The sequence below is a fragment of the Nerophis ophidion genome, linkage group LG20, assembly GCF_033978795.1.
Source record: "Nerophis ophidion isolate RoL-2023_Sa linkage group LG20, RoL_Noph_v1.0, whole genome shotgun sequence".
In the NCBI taxonomy this organism is placed as follows: domain Eukaryota; kingdom Metazoa; phylum Chordata; class Actinopteri; order Syngnathiformes; family Syngnathidae; genus Nerophis; species Nerophis ophidion.
The window spans coordinates 41,315,978-41,330,345 of NC_084630.1; the positions used below are offsets into that span (position 1 = coordinate 41,315,978).

General features: G+C 39.3%; 1 protein-coding gene across 1 annotated transcript in view; it reads right to left on the bottom strand.

Annotated features, from left to right (window-relative positions):
* Positions 1-14,368, bottom strand: part of lrba (LPS-responsive vesicle trafficking, beach and anchor containing) — a 971,728-nt gene that overhangs the window by 656,808 nt on the left and 300,552 nt on the right. The gene's annotated exons all lie outside the window — the stretch shown is intronic.

Here is a 14,368-nt window from a genome sequence, read left to right on the forward strand (position 1 = left end):
ACATGATGTTGATACTGGTCTGGTGTTTCATAAAACGATGTTGATACTGGTCTGGTGTTTCATAAAACATGATGTTGATACTGGTCTGGTGTTTCATAAAACATGATGTTGATACTGGTCTGGTGTTTCATAAAACGATGTTGATACTGGTCTGGTGTTTCATAAAACATGATGTTGATACTGGTCTGGTGTTTCATAAAACATGATGTTGATACTGGTCTGATGTTTCATAAAACATGATGTTGATACTGGTCTGGTGTTTCATAAAACGATGTTGATACTGGTCTGATGTTTCATAAAACATGATGTTGATACTGGTCTGGTGTTTCATAAAACATGATGTTGATACTGGTCTGGTGTTTCATAAAACGATGTTGATACTGGTCTGATGTTTCATAAAACATGATGTTGATACTGGTCTGGTGTTTCATAAAACATGATGTTGATACTGGTCTGGTGTTTCATAAAACGATGTTGATACTGGTCTGATGTTTCATAAAACATGATGTTGATACTGGTCTGATGTTTCATAAAACATGTTGATACTGGTCTGGTGTTTCATAAAACATGATGTTGATACTGGTCTGGTGTTTCATAAAACATGATGTTGATACTGGTCTGGTGTTTCATAAAACATGATGTTGATACTGGTCTGGTGTTTCATAAAACGATGTTGATACTGGTCTGGTGTTTCATAAAACGATGTTGATACTGGTCTGATGTTTCATAAAACATGATGTTGATACTGGTCTGGTGTTTCATAAAACCTGATGTTGATACTGGTCTGGTGTTTCATAAAACCTGATGTTGATACTGGTCTGGTGTTTCATAAAACCTGATGTTGATACTGGTCTGGTGTTTCATAAAACATGATGTTGATACTGGTCTGGTGTTTCATAAAACATGATGTTGATACTGGTCTGGTGTTTCATAAAACATGATGTTGATACTGGTCTGGTGTTTCATAAAACATGATGTTGATACTGGTCTGGTGTTTCATAAAACGATGTTGATACTGGTCTGGTGTTTCATAAAACATGATGTTGATACTGGTCTGGTGTTTCATAAAACGATGTTGATACTGGTCTGGTGTTTCATAAAACATGATGTTGATACTGGTCTGGTGTTTCATAAAACATGATGTCGATACTGGTCTGGTGTTTCATAAAACATGATGTTGATACTGGTCTGGTGTTTCATAAAACGATGTTGATACTGGTCTGGTGTTTCATAAAACATGATGTTGATACTGGTCTGGTGTTTCATAAAACATGATGTTGATACTGGTCTGGTGTTTCATAAAAGGATGTTGATACTGGTCTGGTGTTTCATAAAACGATGTTGATACTGGTCTGGTGTTTCATAAAACATGATGTTGATACTGGTCTGGTGTTTCATAAAAGGATGTTGATACTGGTCTGGTGTTTCATAAAACGATGTTGATACTGGTCTGGTGTTTCATAAAACATGATGTTGATACTGGTCTGGTGTTTCATAAAACATGATGTTGATACTGGTCTGGTGTTTCATAAAACGCTGTTGATACTGGTCTGGTGTTTCATAAAACGATGTTGATACTGGTCTGATGTTTCATAAAACATGATGTTGATACTGGTCTGGTGTTTCATAAAACCTGATGTTGATACTGGTCTGGTGTTTCATAAAACCTGATGTTGATACTGGTCTGGTGTTTCATAAAACCTGATGTTGATACTGGTCTGGTGTTTCATAAAACCTGATGTTGATAATGGTCTGGTGTTTCATAAAACATGATGTTGATACTGGTCTGATGTTTCTTAAAAGATAAAAACAACTTAAATACATCAAAATGGCTCCAGAATGCCTCTTTTTTTTCATTGTGTGGCCCTCAGTGGAAAAAGTTTGGACAGCCCTGGTGTAAAATATCCAAGAGGAGACTGAGGAGTGTAATACTGCAGCCTCAAGGACTGGGGGGGGGGGGGAGGGGGGCATGTTTCATTGGCCTGTTATTTTTATAGTGGCAGCACAAAATGAAAGCGTTGGCTCCATCAGGCTGAAACAGAGCCGGGAGGCAAAAATCAATACGGCAATATCAGAGCGGGACTTATCGGGGGGGAGGTGTGGGGCCGGGGTCACCCAGGAGGGGATGAACTACAGGCACACTTTGATTGCCGAAAAAGGACAAAGAAGTTTGGAGGGGGAGAAGACAATTAAAGAGAAGTTATAGCTTTCTATTAGTTGTAAACATTTTCCTCCAATCAGTGCTGGCGGCTGATAGCCAAACTTCAATTAAAAAGCCAACTAACCTCTGACCTCTGGCGAGAGAACACGGACATAAAGTGTCTTTGTGGATCATGGCAGCTTATAGAACTCACAGCGGTACAAACCCTGGGTGGAACTTGGGACATGCATACTAATCAATAGGCTGGAAGGAAGTGATACTTTGGCTTCTGCTCGTCTGCAGGTGTGGCAGGTGTGGCAGGTGTGGCAGGTGTGGCAGGTGTGGCAATCCCAGGCCATACTTCCTGCACACCTCTTAAATGATAAATGGGTTGTACTTGTATAGCGCTTTTCTAGCTTCAAGGTACTCAAAGCGCTTTGACACTACTTCCACATTTACCCATTCACACACTGATGGAGGGAGCTGCCATGCAAGGCACTAACCAGCACCCATCAGGAGCAAGGGTGAAGTGTCTTGCTCAGGACACAACGGACGTGACAAAGTTGGTACTAGGTGGGGGATTGAACCAGCGACCCTCGGGTTGCACACGGCCACTCTCCCGCTAATAAGTGTTCGATTAGCATCCCTCAACTTTCTCGGTATTGTTTGCCACTTTTGCCAGCTTTTTTGAAACATGTAAGAGGCATCAAATCCCAGATGAGCTAATATTTGCAAAAAATGACAACGTTTTCCAGTTCGAACGTTAAGTATCTTGTCTTTGAAGTCTATTCAATTGAATATAGGTTGAAAAGGATTTGCAAATCTTTGTATTCTGTTTTTATTTCAGATTTACACAACGTGCCAACTTCACTGGTTTCGGGTTATGTATAATCTGTTGTCAAAGTATCGGGTTGGAACTTCAAATCGGATCTCGATCGGAGGCCAAAAGAGTTGATCCCTAGTACACAGTATTTGATGTTCATTCCAATGTGATGTGTGACAGAAAAGAAGGTGCTGAGTATTATTTTCTCACCTGCAGGACGAGCGGTCGCATTGATTTAACGACAGGTCTTTATTACTCGCACCTGTACATGTGTTCTCACCTTGTGGATTAGTTTAAAGGCCTACTGAAATGAGACCCTCTCATCTTCCACTGGAATGGGAGGAACCGCGGTGTCAAAATGAGTGTGAAGCTTTGCTTCTTGATTCAGAATCGATTTTTTTGGACTCCAAACTGTAGTCCATTCAAAATCAATACTTTGTTAATAACATTGGGTGCCGGTTGTATGATTAACCACATTCCTCTATGACAGGGGTCGGGAACCTTTTTGGCTGAGAGAGCCATGAAAGCCAAATATTTTAAAGTGTATTACCGTGAGAGCCATATAATATCTTTCAACACTGAATACAACTAAATGCAAGCATTTTTTAAGAAAGACCAACATTTTTAGAGTATAATAAGTCTTTTTTTTATATCATTTTTATTCTGAAGCTAACCAATAATAAATAAAATACTTCTTACTATTGATGCGGTCGGAAACGGATGGATGGATTAAAATGTATGATACTGTTTTATATCCATCCATCCATTTTCTACCGCTTATTCCCTTTTGGGGTCGCGGGGGGCGCTGGCGCCTTATATGTTGTACGTTATTTTTAACACTGATTACCAGCGGAATTATTTATTACTAATCGTGTTAGGCAGACCTGGGCAATTATTTTAACTCGGGGGCCAAATTTAGAGAAAAAAAATGGGTCTGGGGGCCGGTATATCTGATTTTTAGGAACACTAATACAAAAACTCACAATAATGTCGAATTGAATGCTAAAAAAGTTATGAGAGACTCTCTTAAAAAACAGAATGGAATTTTACATTTTTTTCCACTGGACGAGACACTCAGAATGTACATGAAAATAAAGAATGTGGGGTTTACAATATTAACTATGAACGATAAAACACTGAATATTGATAAAACACTGAATATTGACAACGATAAAACACTGAATATTGACAACACCACCTTTCGATCGACATGTTTGCAATCAAGCAAAATTTACAATATTAACTATGAACGATACAATATTAACTATGAACGATAAAACAATATTAACTATGAACGATAAAACAATATTAACTATGAACGATAAAACACTGAATATTGACAACACCACCTTTCGATCGACATGTTTGCAATCAAGCAAAATTTACAATATTAACTATGAACGATACAATATTAACTATGAACGATACAATATTAACTATGAACGATACAATATTAACTATGAACGATACAATATTAACTATGAACGATAAAACACTGAATATTGACAACACCACCTTTCGATCGACATGTTTGCAATCAAGCAAAACGCAACAAAAGTGCAACAGACACATCAAAATATGAAAAAAAACTCACAATCTGATATATCTGATATAAATCACCAAGCTTTAAAACTTTGTTGTAAAAATGTATTTCCGCATCTGTACCTGACACCCACATTTCAGGTTGACTGCTCTGGAAACACTCTGTGGAAACGCTCACCACCCACACTGCTTGGTGCCTCGTCAGAGCTGCCGTGACTTAGATTACCATAGTAACAAATTAGATTAGCATAGTAACTAATTATATTACTATAGTAACTAGTATATCATGCAAAAGAGCAGATTTCAACCATTGATTTACTTGATATAGTTCAGGATTCACGGTCATTAGAAAACATGACTCCACATCAAGATGGCAGCTACAATTTTCATCTTGAAGATCTAAAATAAAATATTTGGGAATGTCCGGTGGGCCTGATTAAAAAGCATAACGCATGTGGCCCCCGGGCCTAATTTGCCCAGGTCTGGTGTTAAGCAATGTCAGCTATGATGTATCTGAGAGCCAGATGCAGTCATCAAAAGAGCCACATCTGGCTCTAGAGCCATAGGTTCCCTACCCCTGCTCTATGAAATAAACAGCTCCGATAAATGTCTGTATTACTTGAAAGAAAACTGCTATATGTGTATGTATGTATGTATATTATGGGTGTGGGAAAAAAATCGATTCGAATACGAATTGAGATTCTCACGTGCAATTTAGAATTGATTCTCAAATGTATCAATCCGACAAACCACTACACAGCAATACCAGAACAATGCAATCCAATTCCAAAACCGAACCTGGCCCAGCAACACTCAGAACTGCAATAAACAGAGCAATTGAGAGGAGACACAAACACCACACAGAACAAACCAAAAGTAGTGAAACAAAAATGAATATTATCAACAACAGTATCAATATCAGTTATAATTTCAGCGTAGCAGTGATTAAAAATCCCTCATTGACATTATCATTAGACATTTATAAAAATAATCAAAAAGAACAATAGTGTCACAGTGGCTTAAACTTGCATGGCATCTCATAAACTGGACAACACACTGTGTCCAATGTTTTCACAAAGATAAAATAAATCACATTTTTGCTTCCTTCAATAGTTAAAACAAATTTACATTATTGCAATCAGTTGATAAAACATTGTCCTTCACAATTATAAAAGCTTTTTACAAAAATCTACTACTCTGCTAGCAAGGCAGCAGACTGGGGTAGATCCTGCTGAAATCTATGTATTGAATGAATACTAAATCCTTTTGAATCGGAAAAATATCGTTTTTGAATGGAGAATCGCGTTGAATCGGAAAAAATCGATATACAATCAAATCGCCACCCCAAGAATCGATATTGAATCGAATCGTGGCACACCCAAAGCAGCCCTAATATATATATATATATATATGTATATATATATATATATATATATATATATAAGAGATGCGCGGTTTGCGGTCTCATCCGCGGAGTCCGCGGATACACCGCGGGTCGGGCGGTTGATATGACGCAAAAATTGATTTTAATTAGATTCGGGCGGGTGGCGGTTGAACCATTCGGAAATATTTGATATACATGGTTCTGGGATCGGTATCCTTTACCATTCAAAGAGCCATTCAAGACCCGTGTCACAAAGCGAAGAAGATAATAGGAGACGCTAATATTCTCTAGAATGACTGTCGGCAGTCACCCAGATAATAAGTATTAGTGCGTGCTATGAAGTCATTGGCTTTGTCGCCCTCTACAACATGTACGATCTGCTTGTCAGTCCAGCATCATGTTGTGTGTGACTTCCGCAGCAACACGCACACGACTGCAAGGCAAACTGGGTGACACAGAGTACACTAATGGTTCTAATATACACAATTTTAACACCCTTAGTAATATGCGCCACGCTGTGGTGCCACACCAAACAAGAATGACAAACACATTTTGGGAGAACATCCTCACAGTAACAACATAAACGCAACACAACAAATACCCAAAATCCTTTGCATACATGACACTTCCTGACTTATTTTTTTTACACCACGCTAGCAGTTGGATTTGGGGGTTAAATCACCATAAATGATTACTGAGCGCGGCACCGCTGCTGCCCACTGCTCCCCTCACTTCCCAAGGGATGGGTCCAATGCAGAGGACAAATTTCACCACACCTAATGTGTGTGTGACAATCATTGCTACTTTAACTTTAATTAGCCCTGAAAAAAACATATGGGTGGATCTCTACTGTGGATGATAACACTGCAGCATGTGTGTTTATTTGCATCAGTTGTAGCCAAATTGGTTCCAAGAGGAGATTGAGGGCTGAAGCAAAGTACTGCAACACAAAAAGCGTCCGTGTGTTGAACCCTTACGACTATACTGTAAAGTTCTTATTCAGCCAGAAGGTAAGAGAGACCTTGAACCTTTAACAGAGCAGTCAACTTTTACAGTCAACCTTCCAGGCCGGGACCTCTCAGGCCTGTCTGCAACATTTAACGGGAAGAAAGACACCATATTCCTGTCAGGGTCCTAACACCCCCCCCCCTGCGGGAGTATAATGGACAGGAAACCATGGGGAGGAGATGGAGAAAGCAGAGGGCGGGAGCGGTCGCGACGCTGCCCGCAGAGTCGTCTTACCCGTGTGAATGGCGACATTTGTGGAGGGGGGTTTATGTTTCAGGAGGGGGCGGGCAGAAACATGAACACCATGTTTAGTTAGCAACATGTGCCGAGCATGATGTCCACTCCCGTAAGGAGACTACAGCGCGTTTGGGACTCTCAAAACTTGACGGACACTTCTTCAGTCGCGGAGTCGGCTCCTCTGAGGGACTCCAGTTGTGTTAACTGCTTGTGTTTTCTCACACAGCAGAAGAAGACCAAGTCATTAAAGGGGGAACATTATCAGCAGACCTATGTAAGCGTCAATATATACCTTGATGGTGCAGAAAAAAGACCATGTATTTTTTTAACCGATTTCCGAACTCTAAATGGGTGAATTTTGGCGAATTAAACGCCTTTCTGTTTATCGGTCTTTTAGCGATGACGTCAGAACGTGACGTCACCGAGGTAATACAGCCGCCATTTTCATTTTCAACACATTACAAACACCGGGTCTCAGCTCTGTTATTTTCCCGTTTTTTCGACTATTTTTTGGAACCTTGGAGACGTCATGCCTGGTGGGTGTGTTGTCGGAGGGTGTAACAACACTAACAGGGAGGGATTCAAGTTGCACCACTGGCAAGAAATCTGCCGCCAGACCCCCATTGAATATACCAGTGTCTGCACATTTTACCGGCGATGACAGACATGGCACAGAGATGTATGGATAACCTGCAGATGCATTTGCAACGATAAAGTCGACAAAATCACAAAGGTGAGTTTTGTTGTTGACTTATGTGCTAATCAGACATATTTGGTCGCGGCGTGACTACCAGCTAATCGATGCTAACATGCTATTTACCGGCGGTGCTGAAGCAGACATGACACAGAGCTGTATGGATAACCTGCAGATGCATTTGCAACGATAAAGTCAACGAAATCACAAAGGTGAGTTTTGTTGTTGACTTATGTGCTAATCAGACATATTTGGTTGCGGCGTGACTGCCAGCTAATCGATGCTAACATGCTACGCTAATCGATGCTAACATGCTATTTACCGGCGATGACAAACATGGCACCCCCATTGAATGTACCAGTGTCTGCACATTTTACCGGCGATGACAGACATGGCACAGAGATGTATGCATAACCTGCAGATGCGTTTGCAATGATAAAGTCGACGAAATCACAAAGGTGAGTTTTGTTGTTGACTTATGTGCTAATCAGACATATTTGGTCGCGGCGTGACTGCCAGCTAATCGATGCTAACATGCTATTTACTGGCGGTGCTGAAGCAGACATGGCACAGAGATGTATGGATAACCTGCAGATGCATTTGCAATGATAAAGTCGACGAAATCACAAAGGTGAGTTTTGTTGTTGACTTATGTCCTAATCAGACATATTTGGTTGCGGCGTGACTGCCAGCTAATCAATGCTGACATGCTATGCTAATCGATGCTAACATGCTATTTACCGGCGATGACAGACATGGCACAGAGATGTATGCATAACCTGCAGATGCACTTGCAACGATAAAGTCGACGAAATCACAAAGGTGAGTTTTGTTGTTGACTTATGTCCTAATCAGACATATTTGGTCGCGGCGTGACTGCCAGCTAATCAATGCTGACATGCTACGCTAATCGATGCTAACATGCTATTTACCGGCGATGACAGACATGGCACAGAGATGTATGGATAACCTGCAGATGCATTTGCAACGATAAAGTCAACGAAATCACAAAGGTGAGTTTTGTTGATGTTGACTTATGTGCTAATCAGACATATTTGGTCGCGGCGTGACTGCCAGCTAATCGATGCTAACATGCTATTTACCGGCGGTGCTAAAGCAGACATGGTACAGAGATGTATGGATAACCTGTAGATGCATTTGCAAATATATTACGTTTCCTTCCACCCACATTTAATGCAAAAAAAACACTTACCAATCGACGGATTTAAGTTGCTCCATTATCACAAAATGCAAAAGTCCTGATCGTTTGGTCCGCACATTTTACCGGCGATGCTAACGCAGCTATTCAGCCATGCTATGGCTATGAATAGCGTCAATAGCTATTCGCTCAATAGCTTCAGTTTCTTCTTCAATACTTTCATACTCCGACTATCTGTTTCAATACATGCGTAATCTGTTGAATCGCTTAAATCGCTGAAATCCGAGTCTGAATCCGAGCTAATGTCGCTATATCTTGCTGTGGTATTCCCATTGTTTGTTTACATTGGCAGCACTGTATGATGCCACAGGGAAATGGATAGTGATTTCGAAGATAACGAAAATAAGGCACTTTAAAGCTTTATTTAGGGATATTCCGGGACCGGTAACATTTTGAAAAAAAATTCAAAAAATACAACAAGCCACTGGGAACTAATTTTTATTGTTTTTCACCCTTTTGAAATTGTGATAATGTTCCCCTTTAAGTAGTTCTTTCCGTTTGGAATTTATTAATGTGAATGTGAATTCAAAAAAAAGAACTATGAAAAAAAAAGAATAATATGCAAAAAATAATTAGCGCATGCTTAGTATTACCGCCGGGTCAAACTCGTCACGTCACGAGTGACACTTCACCTGTCATCATTTTCAAAATGGAGGAGGCTGATTTCAATCATTTGAAATCGCATAAAGGGAAGAAGATTAAGAGCTATTCAGTAGGATTTAAGGTCCAAGCTATTGAATATGCTAAAAAGAACAGTAAGCTGCTATGTTTTATTAATATACCGTAGCTGCGTGTGTCAAATATGAGTCATTAAATGACTCCCGCCTGCTGGTGGTAGAGGGCGCTAGTGATCCTTCTTACTACTACTCGGCTGCAGAAGAAGTGACAAAAAGTGTCATGATATGTGCTGGGAACGGTTATGACGCGGTGAGCTGTACGACAGACCTTTTAGGATGTAACTCTTATGCTGGCTATGTAAACAACCGGGCTGAAATAAAGCATGCTCCAGTCCTAACTGCCCAAAGTGTATTATTTATACAATAACACTTCATGGTGGCAGCGGTGGGATAAAGAGATCACCCACAGAGCAGAACGGGAGGGGGAGTTGTCCGAGGCTAATTCTGTTGTCGCCCGCACTACACGTGAGGAGCTGAGCTAACTGATAGCAGCGGTCTGCACGTCGGGAACAACCCATCCAAGAGCGTGCTATGGTTACACACCTAGGAGCCCAGCGTTTACCTTTTTCCCATCTTTTACGGGGCGCCTTATGGCAACCCATCAGCGTTCTTGTTCTGTAACCCTGTACACTGTTTGTTTCCCTAATCTTGAACAGGTTTGTGCTGAAAACAAAGTTGTGTTGTACTTGTGCAATGACAAAAAAGACTTATCCTATCCTACCTACCGACCATAACTGGACCAGCAAGAGTGAGCAGCGTGTTTATTTTTTCCTCTCGCTTGCACTTTTAACATGGAGGATTACATATCTAAACTGGACTTTCAATCGAAGCAGGAGGTAATAAAGGAAGATCTCCATTGAGACAGAGAGACTTTTAAAACTGAAGAAAGATAAGGAAGACTTCTATAAACAAGTTATCGATGCTTTTGATCAGAAGGAGCTGCGCATGGACTTCATTTATAAGTAAAGGTAAGACCATAATGTTTTTTTATTAAATGTGCTTTTCATGATGTATCCTTACATCACACTCAATTTTTTAAGCGCAGGCCTAAATTTACCACAGGCCTTTGGTAAACGCCGGAGTGAGAAGAGATTTTAAATTAATTAGCACCCCGGCGGCAATTCAAAGAAATAAGGTAAATTAATAAATAAATATCTGCATTTCAGCGTAAAATTTGCTGTGTTTTTTGCAGCCAAGTACCATATTTTTCAGATAAGTCACTCCGGAGTATAAGTCGCACCTGCCGAAAATGCGTAATAAAGAAGGAAAAAAATAACATATAAGTCGCACTGGAGTATAAGTCGCATTTTTGGGGGGAGATTTATTTGATAAAATTCAACAGCAAGAATAGATATTTGAAAGGCAATTTAAAATAAATAAAAAATAGTGAAGAACAGGCTGAATAAGTGTAGGTTATATGAGGCATAAATAAGCAACTGCTATGTTAACCTAACATATTATGGTAAGAGTCATTCAAATAACTATAACATATAGAACATGCTATACCTTTACCAAACTATCTCTCACTCCTAATCCATAAATCCCATTAAATCTTATACCTCTAGTCTCTTACGTGAATGAGCTAAATAATATTATTTGATATTTTACGGTAACGTGTCAATAATTTCACACATAAGTCGCTCCGGAGTATAAGTCGCACCATGAAAAAAACTGCGACTTATAGTCCGAAAAATACGGTGCTGTAATTGGAATTGAAAACCACAGATTTGTTTACGATTAAGTTCATGCAACTGAACTGCCAGTTTTTTTTTTTACTGTAAAATCTACAATAGTTGTTTTTATGGTGAACTTCTGTAAATGGAAACATTTTACCAAAGTTGCTTAGGAGTAAAAAAAACCCTTAGAAAACAGAATGTTACTGTTAATTCTCCTGTCATTTAAATAGTGTACAACAGTACACTACCGAGTGGTATCGGGCCGCACGAGAAATTATATATATATATATATTTTTTAATTATTAAATGAACATAAAAACACAACATATACATTATATATCAATACCGTCTGCAGGGATACAGTCAGTAAGCACACATGGTTGTGAAACCCCCTCCCCTTCTCTGTGGGACAAATTTTCAAGCGTTGTCCGCAGCTACAAAAAGGTTGGGGACCACTGGTGTACAAAACATAAGTAATTAGATTTTGAAGTAGTTTTTGTTTCCATTTCGATGCCCCGCCCTTCACCAGTTTAACCAATTAAAAGTCTGTGAGTGTGTCACATCCAGGTTGCAAGTTACGCACCGCCCTCTTGGTCTGGCTACTGCCACTGGTAAAGTTACTAAATATGTCAGACCTTAGTACATCTAAAAGGCCTCGTTACCATTCTCAACTTATTCATGACAAAGCCAGGAACAAAAAGAGGATTTGTATCGGTGATGCCTTAGAAAGATAGAGACCATTGAAGACGGACAACATTTTTTTCATCTGGCGCCAAACTTGCTAATTTCCTCCTTGATAGGTAAATCAGGCAATTACGTTTTCTTATTACTTGTAATAAATGGAAATTGCCATTCTGTATTTAAACTGTATTGCCCAATACAGTCTATGATCTTGTCTCTCAAAGCTAGTATGTCGTTGGGGCTTTTGCAGCCCTTTGAGACACTCGTGATTTAGGGCTATATAAGTAAACTTTCATTGATTGCATAGTGTGATGGTGCTCAGCTCCTAGTGCAGGGGTCACCAACGCAGGTCGCCCGTAAGGACCAGATGAGTCGCCCGCTGGCCTGTTCTAAAAGTAGCTCAAAGAGCAGCACTTACCAGTGAGCTACCTTTATTTTTTTTAATTAAATTTATTTACAAGCAAGCTGGTCTCGCTTTGCTTGACATTTTTAATTCTAAGAGAGACAAAACTCAAACGGAATTTGAAAATCCAAGAAAATATTTTAAAGACTTGGTCTTCACTTGTTTAAATAAATTCATTTATTTTCTTACTTTGCTTCTTATAACTTTCAGAAAGACAATTTTAGAGAAAAAATGCAACCTTAAAAACAATTTGAGGATTTTTAAACACATATACTTTTTAAATTCCTTCCTCTTCTTTCCTGACAATTTAAATCAATGTTCAAGTAAATGTATTTTTTTATTGTAAAGAATAATAAATACATTTTAATTTAATTCTTCATTTTAGCTTCTGTTTTTCAAAGAAGAATATTTGTGAAATATTTCTTCAAACTTATTATGATTAAAATTCAAAACAAATATACTGTATTTTAAATCTTATTTCAAAGTCTTTTAAAATTTTTGTTCTGGAAAATCTAGAAGAAATAATGATTTGTCTTTGTTAGAAATATAGCTTGGTCCAATTTGTTATATATTCTAACAAAGTGCAGATTGGATTTTAACTTATTTAAAACATGTCATCAAAAATATATATTTATTGTGAGAAATCATTAAGATGATCTGTGGGTAACATAAAGTTAAAGGGGAACATTATCACAATTTCAACAGGGTTACAAACAATAAAAATCAGTTCCCAGTGGCTTGTTGTATATTTTGAAGTTCTTTTCAAAATTTTACCGGTCTCGGAATATCCCTAAATAAAGCTTTAAAGTGCCTTATTTTCGGCTCTCTGCGAAGACACTGGCCATTTCCCTGTGACGTCACACAGTGCTGCCAATGTAAACAAACAATGGGAATACCACAGCAAGATATAGCGACATTAGCTCGGATTCAAACTCGGATTTCAGCGACTTAAGCGATTCAACAGATTACGCATGTATTGAAACAGATGGTTGGAGTATGAAAATATTGAAGAAGAAACTGAAGCTATTGAGCGAATAGCTATTGACGCTATTCATAGCCATAGCATGGTCGAATAGCTGCGTTAGCATCGCCGGTAAAATGTGCGGACCAAACGATCAGGACTTTCGCATCTTTTGACACTGGAGCAACTTACATCCGTCGATTGGTAAGTGTTTGTTTCGCATTAAATGTGGGTGGAAGGAAACGTAATATATTTGCAAATGCATCTACAGGTTATCCATACATCTCTGTGCCATGTCTGCTTTAGCACCGCCGGTAAATAGCATGTTAGCATCGATTGGCGTAGCATGTTAGCATCGATTAGCTGGCAGTCAACATCAACAAAACTCACCTTTGTGATTTCTGTTGACTATCGTTGCAAATGCATCTGCAGGTTATCCATACATCTCTGTGCCATGTCTGTCTTAGCATCGCCGGTCAAATGTGGAGACACTCTGGTACATTCAATGGGGGTCTGGCGGCAGACACTTTGGCATCTTGGGGCCAGTGGTGCAACTTGAATCCCTCCCTGTTAGTGTTGTTACACCCTCCGACAACACACCGACGAGGCATGATGTCTCCAAGGTTCCAAAAAATAGTCAAAAAAACGGAAAATAACAGAGCTGAGACCCGGTGTTTGTAATGTGTTGAAAATGAAAATGGCGGGTGTGTTACCTCGGCGACGTCACATTCTGACGTCATCGCCTCCAGCGCGATAAACAGAAAGGCTTTTAATTCGCCAAAATTCACCCATTTAGAGTTCGGAGATCGGTTAAAAAAATAGATGGTCTTTTTTCTGCACCATCAAGGTATATATTGACGCTTACATAGGTCTGCTGATAATGTTCCCCTTTAAAGGTAAATTGAGCAAATTGGCTATTTCTG